General features: G+C 39.0%; 1 protein-coding gene across 1 annotated transcript in view; it reads left to right on the top strand.

Moving 5' to 3' along the window:
* The first annotated feature begins 5,263 nt into the window (after positions 1–5,263).
* Positions 5,264–26,854, top strand: part of BBS12 (Bardet-Biedl syndrome 12) — a 35,782-nt gene continuing 14,191 nt past the window's right edge. Inside the window, exon 1 of the mRNA XM_032292370.1 lies at positions 5,264–5,415. The gene's annotated coding sequence lies outside the window, so the exon portion shown is untranslated. The remainder of the gene's footprint in view (positions 5,416–26,854) is intronic.

Below are 26,854 nucleotides of genomic sequence, written 5' to 3'. Positions count from 1 at the left end.
GAATTTCTTTTCCGGTGGGCAAAGAAGTAGTTCCATGATATTTACAATTTGAGGAATAAAGAACAGAGAAAATAGTCATGAAAGAAAGATTCTTGTTTCTGGGTATGTTTACGATGAATTGTGCATATCTTATTTTATCTGGTAGGGGCAGGTAGGGAGGAAAGGACGTGGTAAATATAAACAGCACTAGTGAAACAACCAAATATGCTTATCACAGAAGGTAGTATTTCTCATTTCTCTCTTGTTCATTTAGATGTCAAAATTGTGTATTAAAATATTGCAGATGTTTCCAAAGTCTTTCTATTAGTTCATCTTTTATTGATTTTATTGACATTGCTCTACCTAAACTCTAAGAAATGATAATCTCTCTGATACATTAAAAAATTCCAGGGAGAACAAATTTCCAGTGTTTTATATCATAATGCCCTTCTGTGAGTAAAGGTCATATGATTGTTTGCAGTAGTGTCATCAATTATTAGCTATTAGTAAGTTTGAGCAAAATGATGCTTTGGAAGATGCTTTGCCACCAAAAGCGTCAAGAAATGTCTGGTTAAGGGTGCTGCTTAAATGTCTTTTTTTAATATAAATCACTTGATGTCTTAATAAAATGTTGCTTTTTAATTCAAATTCAGTAACCTGCCCCTTCAATATAAATTACTGGTACAATATGTAACTGATTTTTTTGACTGCCTACTCTAGTCTTTGCTGACAGAACTTTGATTTGGATAGGGGCAAGAGGCTTTTCCCTCCTCCCCAACATGATGTGGGTAGATGCTGATTAATTAAAGCTTGTCACAGTACTTTCATTTCCTTTGTCAATGATTGGTTTTTGTGACCCAGTTCTGGCTAGTTAAACAAAATGGGAGTCTGCTGGAGAAATTCTGGAAAAGGTTACTGATATGGTTTGGCTCTGGATCCCCACCCAAATCTCATCTCAAACTGTAATCCCCACATGTTGGAGGAGGGGCCTGGTGGGAGGTGACTGAATTATGTGCAGACTTCCCCTTGCTGTTCTCGTGATAGTAAGTGAGTTCTTGCAAGATCTGGTTGTTTGAAAGTGTGTGGTACTTTCACCTTTGCTCTCTTTCTCTCTATCTCCTGCTGTCATGTGAGACATGCCTTGCTTCTCCTCTGACATCCACCATGAATATAAGTTTCCTGAGGCCTCCCCAGACATGCGAAACTGTGAGTCAATTAAACCTCTTTTCTTTATAAATTACCCAATTTCAGGGAGTTCTTTACGGCTGTGTGAAAACAGACTAATACAGTTACCTTTCTGATTGAAAGAGCAACAACCTATCTTCTTCATGACCTTGTTAAATTCAGACATAACTATCTTATGACAATGTGAAATACTATCTCAAGAACAAGCCAACATGTTAAGGATGATAGAAAGATGAAAAGAACTTGGGTCCCTGATAATGTTGTTGAAATATTAAATTAACCAACCTTGAAGACACCGTATCTCTGAATTCTTTCTACATAAGAGCATATATTTCCCTTACTGTGTAAACTGGTTAACTAGGGGCTTTTGTTTCTTGTAACAGAGAACATGCTGAATAATACAATGTAAATTAGTTTGAGGATAAAGTTGGGGAAAATATAAAAATCTTCCAGCAACCAAGAAAAATTCCCCATAAAAACAGAAAAGAAAGCAAACAGTTTTACTATTGAACAATCATTAAACCAAAATGTGATGCATATCACGGACAATTCACTAAGAGACTGCAAAACCAGAAACACACCTTTTATACAGCCACGCAGAAACAACCGATTACATACATGTTTTCAAGATAAATGATAACTAGTCTTCAAGTAAGAACTAAACAACACCCATTTGTCACACATAATTCATCTTAAACTCACCTGGTATTTAGGGTGACCATCTGTGTGAGCTAAACTGGCTTTATACAGAGGAAAAACAAACTTAAAACTTTATGACAGGAGATAATTTTGCAATTTGGAACAAGGCATCTGCTGGAATTAGGCTCTGATTTCCCCTCACAGCCTGGGATGTAGGGGCTCTATTTGTTTTCTGTCGCCCAGGCTGGAGTGCAGTAGCATGATCTCGGCTCACTGCAACTTCTGCCTCCCAGGTTCAAGCAATTCCCTCAGCCTCCTGAGTAGCTGGGATTATAGGTAACCACCGCCACACCTGGCTAATTTTTGTATTTTTAGTAAACACCAGGTTTCACCATCTTGGCAAGGCTGGTCTTGAATCCCTGACCTTGTGATCCACCAGCCTCATATTCCCAAAGTGCTGGGATTACAGGCAGGAGCCACCACCTAGGAGCTCTATCTTTCTGTTACTCTGGATAATTACATTTCAGAGAGATGGCTTTCAGGTGCTTGAGGAAACATTCCTGCATCATAAAATTGGCAAGAGGCTTATTTAGGTTTTAAAAAGATTTACGTACATCTCAAGGGGGGCAAAGAAATAATTTACAATTAAAAGTGTTCTTAAGTAATAGAGAGCAGAAGGACGATTACCAGAGGCTGGGAAGGCTAGTGGGGGGAGAGGGGATGGTTAATGAGTATTAAAAAAATAATAAGACCTAGTATTTGATAGCATAAGAGGGTGATTGTAATCAACAATAACTTAATTATACATTTAAAAATAATTAAAAGAGTATAATTGGATTGTTTGTAACACAAATGATAAATGCTTGAGGAGATGGATTCTGTTTTCTACATGATATGATTATTATGTACTGCATGCCTGTATCAAAATATCTCATGCACCCCATAAATATATACACCTACTGTGCACCCACAAAAATTAAAATTAAAAATTAAAAAGAAACAAAAATGTTTTTAAAGTAAATGCACTAGGAAAAGAGATTCGAAGGGGCAGCTTTTTTTCCTTTCTCACCCTGCGAAGAATTAGATCTCTTTCTTGTGATTTTATTCACCCTTACAACAAACTTATAGTTATCTCATAAAGTCCTTGATCATTTGCCCACTCACAGTTCTCACTCCTGCCCGTCAATCCCCTCAACCAGGATATCTCTTATGCATGTCTCAGGCAGCTCAGACTGAGGGTATAGTAATGTGACTTTCAGTAGGGAGCTGGAGGAGTCGGGCAGAAAGAATGAGGGAAGGGAATTACTGGCCCTTAATTCCAGTGGAGTTTGTATCTTACTAAGGAATCGTCTTCACATCTTGGTGAAGAGGCACCAGGGCCTCTGAGCACAGCTCTGCAGTTACTGCTCTACACTGAGGCCAGTCAAGGGGGTAGAGTGGCTGGAAGCCCAAATCCAGCCCATTCTTCCCTCTCTAAGCCTTGTGCCCAGAGGAAGGTGCACCTGCTTCTTCACACAAAAGTGTTATGTGGTTTCCAAGTCTTTAAGCCAAAGGGGTATATCCCCATCCACCACCCTGTCCCTCTACCTATATTATTGGTGATTAAAGTACTTTAAGGATGTATTAGTTTGCTGGGGCTACTACAATGAAGTGTCACAGACTGGGAGGCTTAAACAACAAAATTTTATTTTTTCACAGTTCTGAAGGCTGGAAGTTAGAGATAAGGTGTCAGCAAGGTTGATTCTTTGGTCTCCTCTTTGTATGTAACTATTTCCTAATTTTGTCCTCTTATAAGAACACCCATCATGTTGGATTAGGGCCCATTCTAATGACCACATTTTAACTGAATTACTTCTTTAAAGACCTTGTCTCCACATAAAATTTACATTCTCAAGTTCTGTGGGTTAGGACTTCAACATATAAATTTTGGAGGGACTCAGTCCATAACAAAAGGCAATCTCTTTATTGTATTCTGGTGGTAAGCAGATATTTAAAAATCCATTTTCTAGGTAGACAAAATGAGGCCCAAAGCAAAGTAGGAATTTCCTGTATCCTCATAATTAGGAGTAGTGGCTTTGGAGTCTGACCAATCTAGTTTCAAATTCTGGCTCTATCACTCTTAGCTGTGAGCAAACCACTTATTTCACCCAAGCCTCAATCTCCTAATCTATAAAATTCAGACTTAATAGTGTTATTATGAGACTAAAATCAGAAAATATATGTAAAGCACTTAGAAATAGTAAATGTCTAATACCTAGCTTTATCATTGCTAAAAATAATTGACAGCCTTTATTTAGTCTTCCAATTAGATGTTGCAGGTAGATGTTTAAGGACTTTTTTTAAATGGTAAAGTCGTGACTCTCAAACAAATATAAAATAAGCACATTATCAAATATTTTATTTAACTCATTAATGAAGAAACCAGTAAGAAGATATAACCAGTTCAAAAGCATACATTAATAGGCTATCAGGAATGCTGGAATGAATTTGCAAACAGATAGAAAACTGTCAACATCCACGGAGCCATCACCAGTTGTATTCCACATGAAAATATTAATTTGCTTTTCTTTGGGGAAAAATCATTTTCATTACCGAGTTGTCAAACACTGAAGTATCAGAACCCCTGTAGAACCAGATGACCTGAAAGGGTATGCTAGACAAGATGCCCAGTGATCTTTTTTTTTTTTCCATTCTTTCACAACTTTTTCTGATACAAAGGTTTAAATTTCCTTGTTAGTAAAATGAGAGATTTGGAGTAGTGATTTTTGAGACCCTTTCAGTTCCAACATGCTGTGACTCCAATTCCTTGCCCATTCTCTTTGTGTGTGCAAAGGACCCATGGAATCTTTTGTTGGTACATTAAAACTACTGTAGTCATTTGTACTAGTTGAAATCAGCCACAACTATGAGTGCATTCTGTGCTTTCTCTGTGTAAAAATAAAATCAAACCAAGATCCTACTTACTTTCCAGTTACTTTTAGGGCCTGTGCGTGTGCCCACACAAGTGTCAGTTGAAGCAGAACCTGAGCACAGGCATTCCGGGTGTATTTGTTTACCAGTGCTACCTAAGGAAGACATGTGGTAACGACCAATATGACAAACAAGGAAAATATTATGTAGACCCTGAAGATGATAAAATTTAGGATGCAGTTAATCAAGATTTCTCTATATTTTCCCAGCAGAGAAATAGCGTATCTTTCTGAGACTGCTTTGGGGTAATGGAGGTGGTCACAGCAGTGTTGGTGCAGGACAGTTTTCTAGGCAGCCTTGGACTGGCCCAGTTCTCTTCCTTTTTCACTTGTAGTTCTCAATAATAACTGCAGAATGTGCTGGGAATGCACCATCTTTAGATAAGGGAGGAACTGGCCGGAACAGCCTGGGCTCTGTTCCAGACCTTCCCACGGCCAGAACAGGATGTCCTCGACACTTCAGCCCAGTGTGTCATGTGACTCCGAAGTATATCACCAGGGGCGGGCTGCCTTTCAGGGTCCCTCTCCTGCATTGCAAATGGGGCAGTACAGTCCATGCTCCATCCATCCTGGGCAGCCTTCTTGTGCCTCGAGGGAACAACTCACAATGAATCAGCATTCTGTTATTCTTTGCTGCCTATTGGTAAGTAATAAACTCTCTTCACATAAGTCATTGTGTATGTGTGTGCTCTGTCTCATTGGGTTCTGACAAGTTGGTAACCAGTGCACAGGGAAACTGCTTCACAGCTGAGGGTGTTAAAATTGGTGCTGGAGCTGGTGGAGCCCATGTTAGGTAATGAAGGAGAATGGGAGGAGATGGAAGTGTGATTTTGTTGTTGTTGTTTATTTCTTCCCTATTAGACTCTAAGTTCTAACCTTTAACAGTTGGGAAGAGGGGCAGAAGCATTTTAGTTATATAATTTAATGCTTAATGTTGTTGAATGATTGAACTACTTCTTCCTTTCTCTAAACGCAGAGCCCATGTAACCTAAAAAGCTCTCGATTTAGTAAGCTTTTAGAAAGCCTACCATATTTGCAGGCATAAAGGCATGAGTAGTGATGATGTGTGACTGATACATTTCAAGGATAAATATTCTGTCCTGTAAATTTTATCAAGTAAAACCCTACTCAGTTTAGAAATCAACATCAAAACTTCTTTTTTTATTTAAATTTGTTTATTCTCATTTAAATAATCTCATTTTAACTAAAAGGATATTCTTGATAGTAAAACATGAAAACAATCACATTTCTTTGTTTTAATCTTCCTTTTCTTTCATCCTAGTCATTTCTATAGAAACAGAGGCTGACATGACTGGGTAGTATTCTGGAGGATTTCTGGTAATAACACACCTACACAGCGTGCTGCAGGAAATAGCGAGTCCATACCCAATAATTATGACTTGATGAATCATATAAGAATTTAGGAGCATTGCGACTGAATGTTGAAGATTTACATTCCAAGTATACTTTTATTGCACCGGTAACATAACTTACGGATTCAAGGGGAAAAAATATCAAAGGCCTAGGTTTCATTCATGCACATGCACACATTTATGTCTATCTACATAGATCTAGACATGCACAGTTATGGGGCAGGCAAGGAGCTGGAGTGGACATGGAGGATGAGGTGGTGAGAGAAGATAGTGATTCTTTATTAATAGTAATGAATGCCTCGAATGTGGAAGTCACGTGGCGTTTACTCATTTATTTTATCATTGAAAATAACCCTGAGAAGTAGGCACTAGTGGCACCACTTTATAGATGAAGAAAATGAGACTTAACAGTAAGTAGCAGAGCCCAGTTTTGAACCAAGGTAAGCCTGGTTCCAAAGCTGTTAGGACACAACATAAGACCTTTTCTGTTGTTCCTGAACTGCAGCTGGTACCCCATACTAAAGTCAAAAACCCGTGAGTACCTGCACATTTTAAAATCAGAGATCTGCCAGAGCCTATCACATTCTCCTGGGGCTTCAAGAAGCACGATTGCTCCTGTCACTAATCCTAAGCTTCTCTCATCTCTGCTTCCTGTCCGCTGAAAGGACTGAGAAGAAAAGAGGTACAGCTTTCCTCTCCCCAAAACTCATGGAAAGGGAGAGAAAAAAGCAACCAGAATTTCTTCTAAAGATCGAGGTGCCTGCAAGAAGAGGAAACTAACTTTTTTTTTTTTTTTTTTTAAGACAAGGTCTTGCTCTGTCACCCGGGCTAGAGTGCAGTTGCATAACAGCTCACTGCAGCTTTGAACTCCTGGGCTCAAGTGATCCTCCTGCCTCAGGACCCACCGTAGCTGAAACTACAGGGACATGCCACCAGCTAGTTTTTTCAGATTTTTTTAGCAGTGATTTGGTCTTGCTATGTTACCCAGGCTGGAGACCAGCATTTTTATCATCATAATGGGGATTTGCTTCAAGACTGGACATGTTGCTTAACCCCCATGCAACTGGAATAGGAGAAAGGAGATCTGGAGAGAGAGAGCATGGTGAGGTCCACGGACCACTCTGTTCTTAATTTATCAGTCTCTGTTAGAAAATGGATCCTATACGTGCCTGCTGACCTAACACTTTGCTGAAAAATGAGAATTGGGGCCAGTTTTGGACAATGTCTGCAGTGTAGGCTATGTATATATTGGGAGAGAGGATGCTGGCTAAGAGGCACATGCATTGCAGGCTAAATGCCATCAACTGGGCCTGCCTAGAATAGATGGGCAAGCCTGGCAAAGGAGAGCCACTGCCTAAGGAATCTTCACCCAAATAACCCTTCCGTTTGCAAAGGATGTTGGCACCTCCTCATCAGGATGTTGACTGCATTGAACAGAAGTGCGTCATGGCCAGTCAAGAAGAGGTCTGTAAGTCTGCCCTTCCTCCCTCATTCCCACTTGAAATAAGGAAAAGAAGAGGAGAAAAATGGATACAGAACAGATCTTTTTAGGCAGAACTACCCTGAGTTAGAGGAAGGAGAAGACAAACTTTCAATAAGTTTGAGAACGGGACTGAATATTATATAGGAGAATTAGAATTTTTTAATAATTAAAACTGGCTAAAAATTTGTAAAAATTTTGTTTCATAATTGTTATAGGAAAGTATAAAACTTTTATGTTTATACCACCCCAATAAAAGCAAGCATAGTCACCAAGCCAGTTACTCTATCATTCTCTTCTCTTGTAATCCTGGTTATGTAGGGAGTCAGAAGCGTATTGCCAGCACTTCATGGGCCTTCTTAAGACTTCCCCAGCCAGTGGTGTGGTGAATACCTGTAGTCCCAGCTACTCAGGAGTCTAAGGCAGGAGGATCACTTGCTCCCAGAAGTTTGAAGTTATAGTGAGCTATGATGGTGCCACTGCATTCCAACCTGGGCAACAGAGAGACCCTGTTTCTAAAAAAATAAAAATTAAAAATACACTTCCCCAGTTAATTGGAATTGTTCAAAGCTGGTGAGAAGGTGCACATGCTTCGTAGAGTACCTCCTCTGGTGCTTCTGCTTCTGTTGGGCATCCACCAGCCATTAACCTGACTTAACGGGAAAGTTCCCGGCCGGCTCTATTTGCCACAGCTCTGAGAAAAAAAAGAGGGACACAGCAACCTCTGCAGGACTAGTAGATCAAACTTTTAAAATTCAAATTCAGGAAAATCCTGAGCCTTTTATTTATTTATTTATTTATTTATTTATGCATTAATTTATTTACTGAGACAGAGTTGTACTCTGTTGCCTAGACGAGCACAGGGTGCAATGGTAGCTGCCTATAACCTCAAACTCCTGGGCTGAAGCCATTTTCCTGCCTCAGCCTCTCAAATAGCTGGGACTACAGGCTTGCTTCACCCCACTGGATAATTTTTAATTTTTTTTTGTAGGACGGTGTCTCACTATGTTGTCCAGGCTGGTCATTAACTCCTGGGCTCAAGTGATGCTCCTGCCTCAGCATCCCAAAGTGCTGGGATTACAGGCGTGAGTCACCATGCCTGGCCAGGTCTTGAATCTTTAAATGGCAGGTTTAGGCACTGTGCCTTTGCAAGGCATGCCACTCTAAAGGTAAAACAGCAAAACATAACTAACTCCATTTTTGTTTAAGGGGCTTCCCCATTATTACTTGGATACCAGGATAATTTTAGAGCACTGAGGATAATTTTAAAGCACTGAGATAAAAGGCAAAAACAATAACCATGCAGTTTTTAAAACTAACTCTGGGATTAAAGGAAAAGTATATAAACAATTAGCTACATTTTGTTAAAGATTTACAGGAGCATTGTGACCTGACCAAGGACAAAGAAGATCCCAACTTCCTTGGACCCCAGCTGGTGCCCAGATGCCTGCGGTCATCATCACCTCTTGATCCAAACCACATTTTCTTCCTCATATCCGCCTCCCATAAAAACCTGCCTGCCAGCCAGGAAAATTTAAGACAGTACTTTAGAAGTTAAATTCTAAACTAGTTCGCCATTTTCTCCATTTTGCTGGCTTTATGAATAAGCCCGCTTTTTCTGCCACTAATTCTTCTCTCTCATGTTTGGCATTTGAGCGGCCAAAACTGGGTTCAATTACAAAAAGCTTGTCCTCTTTCTTTTGCCCGTATACGCAAATCCCTCATGCAAACCTGGACATCTGACTTTCCAAGAATTAGAACTAATTAAGTCCATTGGGCTCAGAATCATTGTGGTAGTTCTCATCATTGGCTTCAATTGCAAGCCAGCCAGGAACTTTCCCAACAAGTCAACCCCTTCCTATGTCCACAACCTTTTCAATGCACCTCGTCATTCTTCCCACTAATAAGCAGAATATATTTCTCCACACCTTAACTTTGGGTTCAGCCATGTGACTTGGTTTAGGCAACTGAATGAAGTGGAAATGACAAGGTACCATGATGAGTTTAGGCCTTAAGATGCCTTGAATTTGCTTTATGTCCTCTTGCACATCTGCTGTCACCATAAGAAGAACTTCCTCGAACATTGCTGTCCCCTCTGCCTAGGCACAAGAATGAGCACGTGGGAAGCCAACCTGAGTCCAAATAACTGTGAGCAGCCAAGACTAGCTGGATACATAACTTGAAATGGTGTTGCCCACATAGCTCAGCCTCATTCAGTCAGTCCTCAGACATGTGAGTCATAGCAATAGTTTTTATTTTAAGCCACTGAATTTTGGAGTCGAGCTTATAAGGTACCAAAAGCAAATTGAGACCAGGTGTGGTGGCTCACACGTGTAATCCAAGCACTTTGGAAGACGAAAGTGGAAGGATTGCTTGAGCCCAGGAGTTCAAGACCAGCCTTGGCAACACAGCAAAACCCTACCTCTACCAAAAACAAAAAAAAAAAATTGTAAAGCTAACTGATAAAATCATTTATCTAGTTCAGTGAATAAGTGTAGTAGAAGTTAAACTAGAAAAAAATGCTATTATTTCTAGAATAATTTCCCTTTGGACTGCATTTGCTAAATTAACAAGTGATTAAATTAATCCTAGTTTGTATTATTTGCCAAAATGTGTGTGTTTCCTGGCAAAGCATAAAAAGAAAATATATCTATACTCATTTTGTAGAACTCTGAGAGGACCATTTAGTCATTGCTGGCAAAGCCCAGTCCTACATATATCATCACAGTACATGAGATACATGTACCATTAATTTGAAAAATAAGCTCAATTGTCTTGATATGTTGCCATCCAAAACTTCATTTATGAGTCATTTATTTAGAACTCAGACCACTCTTTCCCATAGAAACAGTATTATAATGTTTCCAGGCAAACAACAAAAACCCGTTTAACCCCATAATATAACTGAATGATATCAGTAGTCACTTGGGAGACCACTTCTTCCTCATTGTTTGGGTTTCCTTTTCCCTTTATGCTCCCTCTGTCTTCCTTGTTTGCTCTTTCCAGAGGAAGAGGAGGGGTTGGTTGGTTAAAGTGAATCAGTCTCCTTTCCTAAGTGGGCAGGATCGCTGTATTGAAAGGCTGTGAGGACCTACCACTGTCTTCTTTCAGGTCTGTGTCCTCCCACACAACATTTGGCTTCATGGACTTGGAATCTGTTCTGCAACCTCTCTCTCTCTCTCTCTTTTTCTCCCTCCCTCTCCTTCCTTCCCAGACATACCTGAGCCTATGGTTTCCATGATTCATATTTGCAAAAGCAAAGGAAATTCCACTGTAGTCTCAGGCTTAAGATGAATTCTGCATCCCAAAATACTGAAAATCCTTTATTCAGGGAGTTGTGCAGATTTTTAATAAATCAATGCTAATGTCTCTCATTCGGCTGGTGATCCTTTGCTGAATGCAACATCAGTCCAAATGCTGGAGGGACCGAGGGCTACCAGCATTTAGAATTTTCTTGGGAGGCTAAAGCAGGAGGACTCCTTGAGCCTGAGAGTGCAAGACAAGCCTGAGTAACATGGCAAGACCCCCATCTAGGAAAAGAAAAAAGAAGAAAAATAAGTCCTAAGACTCATTCCTCTGCTGTTCATCATTGCTTTGGGGAAAATTTTTCTTATGTTCCAACTGTGAAAGACTGGATACACCTTGAATGCAACCTCCTTGCATGTCTTCAAAGTAAAACTCTCATTTCACAACGGCTCATCTTTTGGAAGAATCGCTAGTTCTTTCATGAAAGAGTAATGGTCACGTATTGTTAGAAGAAAAGTTCATTTTGAAGAAACTAAGAGAGGTAGTAGAAACCATGAGTGTGTTCCATGTCTTTAAAAATTCCATAAACGTGCATTAACTTATTCAGTTCAGAGCTCAGAGATTAAACTTTTCTCTAACCTTAGAATATAAATTTATTCTGATATAAACTCTCAACATTACCTTTCTGATATAATTCTGATATTGCTCAGTAACATCACTATTTTAACTAACTTTTTTCCTCCATTAAAACTTTATAACTTTAATCATTCTTTCTCCCTTTTTTTTTTTTTTTTTTTTTTTTTTTTTTAGAGAGATGGGTCTTGCTATGTTACCCAAGCTGTCCGCAAATTCATGGGCTCAAGCAATTCTCCCACCTTAGCTTCCGGAATAGCTGGCACTACAGGCACATGCCACCACATGTGGCTTGTCTCATAGTTTTAAAAATCAAACTATTCAATATAGACATGTATATAACTAGAATTTTCTTTTTCAATTCATTCTGAAAGCATTTCTCTCCACAGTCTATGTCTCACATACTAAAAGAGATTATGTAAATCATTTAACTAGTTTCCTCACAAATTTTATAGCCAGCAAAACACATTATTGATAACCATGTATTTTAACTATAAAAATTTAATAATTATTTTAAAACTTTGGGATTTGCCTGCCTTCCTTTAATATAACTGGTACTTAAAAATGAATATATAGATCTATATGTCACATCTTCCATACAGCTTAAATACTTCTTAAGGCTTTACCTTCAAACAATAGTGGCTTGAACCATGGGCTTACAAATTGAGACCACCACCTCAATCAATTCTGCATATCTACTACCAAAACCACTTAAAATTCCCTCAGGAATGCATGTTCTTATGCATTATTGAGTGGCTCAGTGCTGACCGCCGCCCACTCTGGGCCAGTGGAAGCCTCCACCCTAGACAGCCCAGCTGTATGGGTAGCTGTACGCCTCTTCTTTGAGGTAGGTGGAGCTGGGAGGCTCTGGTGCAGGAGAAGGCCAACTTCTCCGGTGTGGAAGCAGCTCACCTGCTCTGCTGTGGGAGAGCATAAATGCTCTGAGAGAAGCAGGGACAAGAGAGGAAAATGGAAAACACTGGCAAAATTTGATCCTAGCTCCACGTACCCAAAGGCCAGATACATTCCTGCCTCTGCCAGTTACATTCTCTTTAAAACACATCAAGACACTCCTTTCTTCCTTTCCCTCCTTCCCTCCTCCCTTTTTTCCTTCCCCCCTTCCTCCCTCCCTCTTTTCTCTCTCCCTCCCTCCCTCCCTCCCTCTCTCTCTCTCTCTCTCTCTCTCACACACACACACACACACACAATAGGTCCTGCTGTTTTGCCCAGGCTGGAGTACAGTGGTGCGATCAAGGCCCTTATGCACTATTGAGTGGCTCAGTGCTAACTCTCTGGCTCAAGTGATCCTCCCACATCAGCCTCCTGAGTAGCTGGGACCACAGGCAGGGGCCACCACGCCTAGTTAATTTTTGTATTTTTAGTAGAGATAGCATTTCACCATGTTGCCCAAGCTGGTCTTGAACTCCTGGGCCCAAGTGATCCACCTGCCTCCACAAGACACCCCTTTCTTTGAATTACCGAAATGGGGATGTTTCTGAGCCTGAGCACTACTTTTGGCCACTTCATGAGCTCTCCTATCTGAGAGCCACTGGCTGTTAGGAGGTCAGGAAAGAGGGTGGGTCCCAGGTACAGGCCAAAGTCCCTTTGAGTCCCTGGACACCAACATACACTCCTTCGAGATGCCCATCCTCTTAAGCTTTGGAGGAGGTGGGGATGACACCCCGGCCCTAGCACTGCTCAACTTTCACCTGACATATATGGTATATTTATTTTAGAAATCATAGCAGATGTCATAGCAGTAGTAGTAATTTACAAATCATAGTAAAATCTTTTTTCTTTTCTTTTTTTTTTTAGTTGGGTAAACCAGATTGCCCAGAAGTAAAATCTTTTTTAATGTCTTATAGAATTTTGGATGTAGTATTATAAATATAAAAAACTCACAGAGTAAATTTCAAATGTCTCATTGTAAAAAATGATAGGTAATAGAGGTGAAGGATATGTAAATTATCTTGATTTAATTATTGCCACATTCTATGCAAACTGTATAACAAAACATCACATTGTGCCCCATACATGTATAAAATTAGAATTTGTCAATTAAAAATAATATTAATAATTTTTAAAACTCATACAGCAACTCAAAAAGCTGTCAACTGGTAAATATTTTAATATTGAACTAAGGCTCACTGTTGTAACTATCAACAGTATTAACAAACAATATAAAGCATGTAAAATACTTTGTTCTTTGAGGTTACAAGCAGGAAAAAAGCTTGTGCCTAAGAAAGCAAAACACCACCAAGAAACTGAAGCTACAAACGTTTGTTTTATGAGTGTCTGTGTAGACATATCTATGTGTGTATATGTACATACTACTACACATACAATAATCAACAAAAATGTAACATAGGGATGATATCTACAAACATACAATTCCTTGTTAGTGTTTGAGCACGGAAGAAAGGTAGATCTTTATGTTAACAGCCTGATTGACATAGCTTTGAGGAAGAATTTTGCCTAACTTTCAGGGTTTTGTGCTTTTGGTCCATTGATGTAGGAAATGAAGCGTCGGGACTTACAAACGCAGAGTTTACTCAGTGTCTCTAAAAAGTTATTGGAAGATTTGAAAAATAAACTTGATAAATGGCCACTAAGAAATAATAAATGGGAGCTAGAAACAGATTACAGGACAACTGTGTTGCAATAATACAAATTAAGGGTTTCACTCTGGCTAGACAACTACCTTAATTCTCTGTCTCACTCTGACCCCGTAATAAAGAAGTTGATGATGACATGGATTCTAATAGGTTACTCAGTGACTTTGAAAGAAATATCTTAATAATGATTATAATAAAAATAGTGTCTCAATTTAATTGCTAGCTATAAAAATGATGGGTTTTTGCAAATATATTTGTGTATGTGTATATATATATATATTCTTTCTCCTTTTTTTTTTGAGATGGAATCTTGTTCTGTTGCCTAGGCTGGGTTGCAGTGGCATGACCTTGGCTCACTGCAGCCTCCTCTTCCTGGGTTCAAGCTATTCTCCTGCCTCAGCCTCCCAAGTAGCTGGGATCACAGGTGCATGCCACCACACCCGGCTAATTTTTTTTTTTTTTTAGTAGAGACGCAGTTTCACCATGTTAGCCAGGCTGGTCTCAAACTCCTAACCACAATTGATCCACCTCTCTCGGCCTCCCAAAGTGCTGGGATTACAGGCATGAGCTACTGCACCTGCAGTCCATTCTTTTCAAAACTCTCAGGTCCTTTTTACATAGCACATTTGCTAGGAAATAGAAATTAAGATGTGGCTGAAGAAAGCCAAACCGCTTGATATGTACAAGTGCTCAAGTTTTTATCAATTTTCCTTTGAAGGCTGCGACAAACTTAAACCTAAGTCTTTCATGGATATTATGTATAGGCCTAACTGCGGCATAGACACATCATCCCTCTACCCCCAGTGCAGGGGACATTTAAGTGACTTCTTGATTTTTCATGCCAAAGGTGATGGTGGATCATCCAGAAAAACGTACTTGACTTTCCAATGTGTTTTACAATTGTATTTGACTATGAAAGAAGTGCTCTAAAAATTCAGTCTTTGAAATTAACAAAGATGTAAGGCAGGAGAAACTGGAAAGCCATTCAAATTCCCTTGTTGACTCCTACTCAGGACAATTTCGTATCCCAAGCTCATGCAGGGAATCTGCATAGCACAACTTGGACAGTATTCACTGGTCCATTCCTCAGAGAGCCCCATAAATGTATGGAATTATTCATATCCAGTTGCACATTTTAGCTGTTAAGTATTTTTCCAGTTCTGCTGGGTTAGAGAGGCATCATGTTACAGTGGAAAGAAAAAGGCATGGATAGACTGACAGACATGGAGAGAAGACGGAGCAGGGGACATGAAGGGGAAATGGATTCATTCTGACACACAAATGTAAAATTCCCTAGTTAAGAACAGTACAGCATTTGTGCTTTTTTTATATACGTAAAGGTATTGTTCAGTACTTTTCCATTAATTTTTCAAAGGTCTTGACCTCCTAATGAAAAATTTCTGACTAAAAGGGGTTTTCCTCACCACTCAGTTCCTTCTGCTGGGTCCTACAGTGAATCAATGATCTCGTATTTGTCCCTTCAGACAGTTGCCACGGAAATGAGTGCTGCAAACACTTTCAGCTTTCTGGCTTCACTGTGGGATCCAGCAAGAACATGATTGAGCTGTCAGAGAACCTCCTGAAGGAAAGTTGTACCTGATAAGTAAGAGTTTCCAGAAAAATGGTGACACATACAGGAAGAAAAATAGATTAACTCAGTCTGAAAAATCCCTTTTGATTCATAGACTGTCTACATGATTGAAACATAAGAAATCATCTCTTTCTCTAAGCAGATTCTTCTCAATTCACATACAAGCACCTCGGCGGGGGGGGCAAATAAAACTTCTCTGTGTAGGCATAAGGAGGAATCAGGTTAGCAAAAGGAAAATAAGGTGCTGTAGAAATGAGAAACTGCTGAAGAAACAAGAAAGCAAAATGCTAACCTGGGGGAGAGAGGGTGGCAAAGTGAGTGAAAGAGAGGGCACCTGATGTCATTTAAACCATTTTTAAGGAAAATTAAGTATCCTGATTGAAAAAAAAAAAAAAGGAAGTCACTGTGGATGTCAAAGAACACAGTGGCTTCCCACAACTGGAATCAGAGACAATTTGGAGTTTGACGGACTCCACTGCAGTAGACTTGAAATTTCATTTGTGTCATTTGGTCCCAGCAAATGGGACCTGGCTTTTCTGGGAAAGAATTCCAGTTGTCAGTTTGAATCCACCGAGTAGTTCTATCCAGTGCCAATTATAATCCTGAAAGATGCAATCCCATATGCCCTAATTCTGAATGTTGAAATCCCAAAAGATCAAAATCCCTAATGTCCAAAATCCCCAAAATCACAACTATGAAAGATTAAAATCCCGAATGCTGAATTCTGGGGGAAGAATTAGCGTGTTTTCAGTTGCATGCTGGATAGTCTCATCATGTTAGTTGCATCAAGTTAGGCAGAGCTATTACCTTGTTGTCTTTATTTGGAAATTAAATGTGGTTTAAGATGCATATGGGTGACAAAGGGCAGACACGTGTACTTCCTACAAACCTGGTAAAGCATTATTTCGGATATGTCTGTAAGGTTTTTTCCAGAGGAGATTACTGTGTGAGTCTGAGTGGATTAACTAGGTATGGGGGATCTGCTGTCAATGTTGAAGGATACCATCCAATCAGCTGGAGGCCAGGAGAGAGAACAAACACATAAGGCAGATTAGTCTCTGAGAGCTGGGGTAGATCTGCTGCTGACTTGGACACCAGAACTCCATGTTCACCGGTCTTTGGACTCAGGACTTTCAGAAGCAGCCTCCTAGGTGCTGAGACTTCCTGCTGAGACTGGTTTATAACACCAGCTTTCCTGGTTCTATGAATTTCAGACTTGAGCTGAGCCAAGTTTCCAGCTTGCAGATGTGGAACTTCTCAGCCTCCAAACTTGAGTGAGCCCATCCTACTGATAAAACTTCTTTCATCTATCTATGCACATATTGGTTCTTTCTCTCTAGAGAACCTTGACTAAAATAGATTTGGTATCAAAGAAGCCAAATATCATTCCTCCTTACTGTATTACTTGCAACATAACAGAAGAGATCTGTGAAATTGTTTCCTCACAAAAAGCTATGATGATCTAAGTGTATGAGTCCTCTTAATAGTGAAAGATAAAACTTTAAAAGCTAATTACTGTTGGCATCGTGAAAGCAGAAAATCACTTATTTGCAATGGCTGAGCAATAACCTGACTTTCAAATGGACTGCAGATGCTTACGGAATTTGTAGACCACCTGTACTCTTCAAGTACAAGCGCAGTCAATGTTTCAAAAATCATAGAAGTGAAAATGCAAATGAAAAATGCAGAAATCTCCCCTGCCAAATTATTCCATCATATAAGACTTCTGCCCTTTCACATATAGTGTCAGTTTCCTACGCTACGTATTTCACCTTTGCTTCATTTCCAGTACTGGAAGTATAAATTGTGTAAGGACCTTTTACAGAGTTCTAATTTGTTTTATGCGTTTTTTGCAACTTTGGCTCTATGAAAGTGCGTTATCGGAACATTAACTTTGTGCGTTAAGCATTGTGTGTATATATAAAAATGTCAAAACTTCCTTAATAAAGAAGATATGTCCTTTCTGTACATCTGCATTTGTGAAAAATAAAATTTCTCAAGATGGCAGCTACTTGGGCAACTCCATATGTGGTGGTGACTCACTGTGGTTTTTGATGGGTCTCATTGAAAGACACAGGTTATATAGCATAGTATTTCAGATGACTGCAGTTATAAAGCTGGGTGCACACAGTTACCCACTGTAGTGATACGTGTTTATATATTCCACTTTTTGACCTATTTATTAATTAATATGGTTTGTCTGCTCATAACTGTTATATACATGTGGCTATCATTAGCATACTTGAGTGCTTATGCTTGCAAAAATGTGTATGTTGTTGTTGTCTATTTTATGGTCTAAAGTGGCCTACAACGTGTGCCATCATGTTTTATATGTTTCTCAAGTGAATTCCCTTTAAAATATAAATAAATGTATTTTGTAAAATTTAAAAAAAAATTGTTTTAACTTTGGCTTGGTGGCACATGCCTGTAGTGTCACCCAGCTACTTGGAAGGCTGAAGCAGAGGATCACTTGAATCCAGGAGTTCAATGCTGCAATATGCTACGATCATGTCTGTGAATAGCCACTGCACTCCAGCCTGGGCAACAAGAAAGACCCCATCTCTAAATAAATAAATAAGTTTTTCTCCAGAATTATATTTTTAGTATTTTGATCTTTCAGGATTTCAACATTTGGGATTAAGGCAATTGGGATTATATCTTTCGGGATTATGCCTCTAATTCAACACTATCCTGTATCATTGACCTCTAATGAAATTCTATTAGATTGAGTAAGGTCAGTGTTTTTCATACTGGAATTAGAGAACAGACCACTCATCGTGGTGTCATGGCTGTAAAAGATGGGGTTTGATTGGCGGAAGCCAATATTTAGACAACTGGTTGGAAGACTTGCCAGATATTAGTGTAATGGGAAGGGGAAATTGTAATTTGAAAAGATTATACCCTCTTTCATTTGGGATTTTTAAGTTCTTCCAGGTAAAAATATCTTATCATGTATACTATTGCTGGTCGGTATGTAAATTTTACAACCACTTTGGGGAACAATTTGGAAATACCTAGAAAAGTTGAAGGTGCACTTTCTACGCAACCAAGCAATTTCAATTCCAGGTGGCTGCTATGGACTGAATTGTGTCCTCTCAAATTCACATGTTAAAGCCTTAACCTTCAGTATATCTAGACATAGGGTCTTTAGGAGATATTTAAGGTTAAATGTGGTAATAAGGATGAAGCCCTAATTCAATAGCACTGTGTCCTTCTAAGAAGAGGAAGAGAAAAAGATCTCATTCTCTCTCTCTGCCATGAAGATACAGTGAGTGGCCACCTACCAGGCAGCAAAAGGGGCCTGACTAGAATCCAGTTATCCTTGGTACCTTCATCTCAGACTTCTGTTCTCCAGAACTGTTAGAAAGTAAGTTTCACCTGAGCAGACCAAGACAATGGCTACCCTAGAAAAACTTTTATGTGTGTCCAAGAAGACAAAATACAAAATACATGTTCATCATATCACTGTTCCTAATAATAAAAATGCAGAAACTGGTCAGGTGCATTGGCTCACACCTGTAATACCAGCACTTTGGGAGGCAGAGGCAGGTGAATCACTTGCGATCAGGAGGTCGAGACCAGCCTGGCCAACATGGCGAAACCCTGTCTCCACCAAAAAAAAAAAAATTTATATATATATATATATTTATACACACACACACACACACACACACACATATGTATGTATACACACACACACACACACACACATATATGCTAACTTCCTGTAAAGAAACTATTTATTCATATAACAATTCCATACAACAATTAAAATGAATGAACTCCAATAACAGGTATTCATATAAATAAATCTCAAAAATATAGTGTCAAGAAATAAGTCAATCTGTAAAAGAATGCTTATACATACTATCGTAAAATTTAAAACATAAAACAATAGTTCATAACTTTTTGGAAATATACTTGTATAAACAAAAAGAAGTGTTGTTTAATGCATGCTTATCATGACAATACATGTCTATCATGTTTTACATAGTTGAGGCAACAGAATTTTGGATGTTTTAATTAGTTAGGGCCACCTACCACCAGACACCCTATGAGATTCTTTAACCTATAGTTGACGAAAAATAAAGACTTGAAGGAGAATGACAAATTATTCTGAGGAATAATGGCTAAATGCACAACCTATATGTGCATAATGTCATGCTACACACTTGGAGGCATGATACTAGATAATATTTATACACACACACACAAACTACATGCTTAGCCAGCATGAATAAGAAAATGGTCTTTACACTTGCTCAAATTAGATTGCTGTCTTTTTTCATTATCCAGATTTTGTGAATTCTCTATGTCCTATTCTCATCCATCACTTTCACCATCAGAGTCCTTATCACTACTTGAAAAAAAAAAAAAAAAAAACCTCAGGCTCCTGTTTATCAGATTGTCCAAAATTCACTGAAAATCCTGTTTTGACAAGTAGTATTTCTAAGGATGATCTGTCCTTTCAACAAGCTTTGTGATTCTCTGACCAGGTGCCCGTTTGCTATTCTTCTACCGGATAGATTGAGGGAGTGTTTTAACACTGGTCTTTGGCAGGAAGAGTGCCTTATCATCTGGGCTAGCAGTAAAAACATGAACGTGTGTGACTCCTTGTGTTCCACCACGAAATACTCCTCCAGGCACAGCAGTTCAAGGGTACTTTGTAAGTGACTGGAATCACTACTTGCATTTATAGATTTTTACATCATTTTATATCGTTTCACATTTTACTTTTCCATGATATACTTCCAAGAGAAGTAAAAGATACCTACATATTTCCAATAAAAACAGAAAGAAATAATAAAGTGCACTTATCTTTTTTTTCCATCAGCTTAAAATTAATATAAACAATCTTATCCCAGAATATAACATTTGACTTGGGTCAAATGTTTTATATACAATTTGTTCTTTTGTGTATGTCCGTTTTTCCCAAACTGAGTTTTATACAATTGTGTTATTAACTCTTTTGTTAAGTGTAAAGAAAAAAAGTGTTTCATTGTCAAGTAAACTGGTATGATTGGAGATAGATCAAATTAAATAAGTTTCACTTTTGAAGACCTTCTCAGAGGCTATATGTGGCTATTCATTATAAACCCCAAGAGATGCTAAGGTATACAGTGTAACAACACCCTCACTTTTTTCCAATGTTGTATTATAGAATGCTTATTTATGTCACAGATTCTGTATTTTTTCATATTTAGGCAGATTATAGTTCAAATCCCTTGGATTTATCATTTGACTCTATGTTTATAATTAGCTTTCTAACCCCATTTTTAAATACAATTGAATTGTTTATTTCTTTTTATTTAAATCATGAAACTGACATTCATAAAAACTCAAATCATACAGAGGGATAGTGAATAAAAAGCAAACATCTTCACCGTCCCCAGAATCACATTCTCTTCCCTCAGCAGTAACTGTTGACTAGAGTTTGATGAGTCTCTTTTTAAGTCACTTTTACGTAAAACAATCAAGTTACTATTTCATATCGTCTGACAAAAACAAGACATCTTCAAAATTGGATTAGAAAAAAAATTTTGAAGATATCTTCAAATAACATATATATATATATATATATATATATATATATATATTTCCCTGATAATTCAATGGCTACATTTTTCAGATAGTGTCAGATTCGGTTTTAGGTGAAACTCTTGACTTTTCATTAACGTAAATGGTTACTGAGAAACTAAGTTGAAGAATATATAATTTATTTACATTTTCCCCAAAATTATGCTAGATAAATTAAATCCTTAACTTTAATCTTTCTTTAAATCCTCCACTAATTTATGTCAAACTATCCAAATAAGCATAAATCAAACCACACCCTCACTCACCGAACAGACAAGACCTCAACGCCCTCTAGTGGAGTGGCCTCCACGCTCCATTGTGTGGGACCAACCTCTATTCCAGTGGGTAAGCTGAAGTGAATGAGCTCTTATGAGGATAAGATTATAACTTGTCGAGATTAGAATGGTACTCCCTCTTTCATTCATTTAACAAATAGTTAAACTTGCTTTAAAAGAAAATAAGTTAAAATGAGCCATCACCAAGAAAACAAGAAAAAATTATGAGTGGAAATATCCACATATAAAATGTCAAATAATAACTTTATTGCTACAGAAAAATCAGTCCCTGATCTTCCAAGTGTCTGTTTGTCTTGACTTCTTACTCTTGGCCACATCACTACTCTTTACTACTGAATTTACAAAGATTTAAATCTATTCTTTAATTTTTTTTAAGTGCTTAGCTTTGTCTTTAATTTCACTTCTCTGGGTTTATCACTTTTCCTTAAGAATTACTTCACTCGGAGAAACTGGAATGCATTGTCACTGCTGGTGATCTTCAGGTAAGTCTGACAAACCAGAGGCTTTTGGAACTGCATTTTATTTTTTATTCATTTATTTATTTTTGAGATAGTCTTGCTCTGTCACTCCAGCTGGAGTACCGTGGTAAAATCACGGCTCACTGCAGCCTTGAATTCCTGGGCTCAAGCAATCTTCCTGCCTCAGTCTCCTGAGTTGCTGGAAACTACTGGCAATGTGGCCACGCCTGAAAAATGCCATTCAAAGAACTGGTGAAAGATTGGTCCATAATAAAAAATGGAGCATGATAAGAAGAAAGGAGATGAACAGGACAGTTGTGAAATAAACAGGAGGAAAGGAATAGGGGAAGGAGGAAATGGGATTAGTAGAGAAGAATATCAAAGGTACAGAAAAAAATCGGGGCCAGTGTGGTGGCTCACACCTGTAATCCCAGCACTTTGGGAGGCTGAGGTGGGCGGATCACCTGAGGTCAGAATTGCGACATTGTTTATTATAGGTAGCAAATATTTTTTCTAGTTGTTTTTGTTCTGTTGATAGTACTGTTTGACATAAAGAATCTTTTCATTCTTGTGTAATCAAATCTAGTAAACTTTTCCCTTTGTGTTTTCAGGAAAAAAAAAAAAAAGAATTACTTCACTCACTTTCCCAAACAACAACAAAATATAACCATTTAGTTCACTTGTCTGCTTTTCTTTCTTTTTTCTTGGAGACAAAGTCTCACTTTGTTGCCCAGGCTGGAGCCTGTGATCACAGCTCACTGCAACCTTGACAACTGGGGCTCAGTGATCCTTCCACCTCAGCCTCCTCAGTAGCTGGAACCACAGCTGTGCACCACCGTGCCCAGCTAATTTTTTAATTTTTGCAGAGATGGGGTCTCACTGTCTTTCTTGCTCAGGCTGGTCTTGAACTCCTGGCTTCAAGCAGTCCTCCCACATTGACCTCCCAGAGTGCTGGGATTACAGGCATGAGCTACCACACCAAGCCACTTTTCTGCTTTTCTCCCTGCCGAGGATGTGAGCTATCAGCCTTTCTCATTTAAAAGACAGCTCCTATTCCAGGGCATGATGCGAGGCAGTCAGGATAGTGGTTAACAGCATAGAGTATGGAGCCAGCAGGCCTGGTTTCAAAGCCCAAAAGAGCCATTTACTGTCCGTGTGATGTAGAGCTAGTTGTTTAAATCCTACGCCTCTCAGTTTTTTCATCTGTAAAATCAGAGTGATAATAATAGCATCCAATAGGCGTTTGGCTTAAGTAAGAAAATCCATGTAAAGGAGGTAGAACAGTGCATAAAACATAGTGAGCACTCAATAACTGTTATTTGATATTACTACTTCCTCAGAGTAAATAAAAATAAGACACTATGAATGAAAGATATATAAGCCAACATTTCTTTTCAAAACCAAAGGCAAACTGTTCATTAGCCAAATCCTACCATCCCTTGTTTAAATGATTGTAATCATCTCCTCACTAGCCTTGTAGTCACCAGTCTCTCCCAATTCATCTATTGTCATCAGTCAGATTTATTTTCCTAAAAATAGTATTGACATTTCTATTTCAGGATCTGATGAACTAACTCCCTGCTGAAAACAAGTATAAAAACTAATATATAGGGCCGGGTGCTGTGGCTCACGCCTGTAATCCCAGCACTTTGGGAGGCCGAGGCGGATGGATCACGAGGTCAAGAGATCGAGACCATCCTGGTCAACATGGTGAAACCCCGTCTCTACTAAAAATACAAAAATTAGCTGGGCATGGTGGTGCGTGCCTGTAATCCCAGCTACTCAGGAGGCTGAGGCAGGAGAATTGCCTGAACCCAGGAGGCGGAGGTTGCGGTGAGCCGAGATCGCGCCATTGCACTCCAGCCTGGGTAACAAGAGCGAAACTCCGTATCAAAAAAAAAAAAAAAAAAAAAAAAAAAAAAAACTAATATATAGAACAACTGTGTGAAGAAACTAGAAATCACCCAGTTCCTGCAGGATTGGAAAGGACAGGCTACAATACTCGAAGGGAGAGGCACAGGTGGCGAACTCTACTCTCAACAGGACTTTTTCCCTGACAGAATTTTCAAATTCATAAAATAGAGAAATAGATCCAAGCTGAAATGTTAATGGGCTGAAGAGAAACAGATTGGAATCTGGGGCTGCTAAACTAAGCTAAGACTTGAGAGGGAAAATTATAGAGAACAGGGATTCAATGTGAAATGAAATGAAGTGAAATGAAAAAAGTCATCCAAACCCCATCCCACTGCTCCTTTAGGTTCCTGACTTTCTCTTTAGTTTCAAATGCCCAAGGTGAGACTACAAAAACACCTAGCAGAAAACAGGATCTGAGAGAACAAAGAACTGAGCAAAAGTTTAATTAGACAGCTGTGCAATGCTGCAAAGATAGAAATTTGAGTTCAAGCCCAGGTAAGATGAAAGGGGCTTGGGAAGGGGTATGTCAGTAAAGATATCCTGGGCTTTCAATTGAGATGCAGAAGTATTAAACCCTATGAGTAAGGGCAAATCTGAAAGAGAAAAGCCTAATAATGACTAAAACCATTCATCCTTCCTCCAAAGAATCAAAAGGATCTTCTTATATCATCTACCTGCTGGAAGAGAACTTAATCTTCTTTGGAGGAAAGTAACAGTATTTATAGGCTGTCCAGTTTTTCACTCATATCTGGCTAAAAAACAGGACCAAATAAATAAAAAGCTACACTTTTAAAAGTACAATAATAATAGACCTGGCCTGGTGCGGTGGCTCAAGCCTGTAATCCCAGCACTGTGGGAGGCCGAGGCGGGTGGATCACGAGGTCAAGAGATCAAGACCATCCTGGTCGACATGGTGAAACCCCGTCTCTACTAAAAATACAAAAAATTAGCTGGGCATGGTGGCGCGTGCCTGTAATCCCAGCTACTCAGGAGGCTGGGGCAGGAGAATTGCCTGAACCTGGGAGGCGGAGGTTGTGGTGAGCCGAGATCGCGCCATTGCACTCCAGCCTGGGTAACAAGAGCGAAACTCTGTCTCAAAATAAAAATAATAATAATAATAATAATAGACCTAAAGATAATGAAAATATTGAAGTAATCAGACAGGGACTTGAAAGTAAAGATCATTAATGTGTTTACTAAAACAGAGGAAGCCTGAAATCCCAGCACTTTGGGATGCCGAGACAGGCGGAACACTTGAGCTCAGGAGTTCGAGACCTGCCTGGCCAACATGGCAAAACCGTCTCTACTGAAAATACAAAAATTAGCCAGGCGTGGTGGTGCACGTCAGTAATCTCAGCTGCTCAGAGGGCTGAGGCACGAGAATGGCTTGAACCCAGGAGGCAGAGGTTGCAGTGAGCCAAGATCACACCACTGCACTCCTGCCTGGGCAGCAGAGCGAGACTGTCTCAAAAGAAAACAAACAAACAACAACAAAAGAAAATACAGAAGAAAATATCAATAATTTCAACAAAAACCTGGAATCTATTAGATGTAGCAGAACAGAGAACTTCCAGTAAACTGGAAAGCAAGTAAATAAACTATATTCAGTTTGAAGCACAGAGAGGCAAAGGGATGGAAAATACGGAAAAGAGTGTGAGATATACGTGAAAAAGAGTGATAAAGTCTAACACTGATAATTGGAATCTTAGAAATAGAGAGGATATGATGATTCAGAAACAACATTTGAAGAAATGCTGGCTCTGAAAATGTTCCAAAGTTGCTAAAAGACATCAAACCACAGAATCAAGACACTCAATAAACCTTGTGTAGAATAAAAATACAAAGAAAACCACATCTGGATACATCATAGTTAAGTTGCTAATAACCAACACAAATAGACAAGTCTTACAGAATCACCTAGAACTTTAAAAAGTCATGTTATCTTCAAAGAAGTAACAGTAAAGCTATTAGGTTGGTGCAAAAGTAATTGTAGTGTAATTTGTGGCCAGGCGTGGTGGGTCACACCTGTAATCCCAGCACTTTGGAGCTGGAGTCAGGTGGATCACGAGGCTGGGAGTTCAAAACCAGCCTGGCCAAGATGGTGAAACTCGATCTCTACTAAAAATACAAAAACTATCCAGGCGCAGTGGTGGGCACCTGTAATCCCAGCTTCACAGGAGGCTGAGGCAGGAAAATCACTTGAACCTGGGAGGTGGAGTTGCAGTGAGCCCAGATCACACCACTGCACTCTAGCTTGAGCAACAGAGCAAGACTCCATCTCAAAAAAAAAATTATTACTACATATAAATTATAATTATAAAAATAAGCAAAATCTACCTGAAGTTCATCATGTTAAATTTTCCCCTGGTTCCTTAGCAACTTGATACTGGTTAGTATTATACTTCCAGTATCATCATAATCAAATAATTTGAAAGCCTTCAATATTTCTTCTTTTTCATCTTTTTTACTCTTTTAAGAAAGAAACAACTATTATTAGTCTATCATTTATTTTTTTTATCAAGCTGAACAGATTAGATCCTTGGGGTCTAAAGCAGCAATGGGCCAAGTAGCTGAGTTCTGATTTTATTAATTGGTCTTTTAACAATTACATATTCACATCTGTCCTCAAGGTGCTTAAATGTAGAGCTTGTTGAAGTGGAAGAGGCCAGGTGGTAGAGAATGCATCTCTTATTAATCCTAGTAATTCAGATCCATTACCAAAAATGTAAGCTTTAAAACAGGAAGATTGTCTCTTCCAATGTTCCTTAGAATAGTGCCTGGCAGCCGGGCGCGGTGGCTCACGCCTGTAATCCCAGCACTTTGGGAGGCCGAGGCTGGTAGATCACGAGGTCAAGAGATCGAGACCATCCTGGTCAACATGGTGAAACCCCGTCTCTGC

The sequence above is a fragment of the Sapajus apella genome, unplaced genomic scaffold (genome assembly GCF_009761245.1).
Source record: "Sapajus apella isolate SASKATOON/1434 unplaced genomic scaffold, GSC_monkey_1.0 scaffold27, whole genome shotgun sequence".
NCBI classification, from domain to species: Eukaryota; Metazoa; Chordata; class Mammalia; order Primates; family Cebidae; genus Sapajus; species Sapajus apella.
The sequence above is the reverse complement of the archived record's forward strand: the minus strand, read 5'-3'. Positions and strand labels throughout refer to the sequence as shown.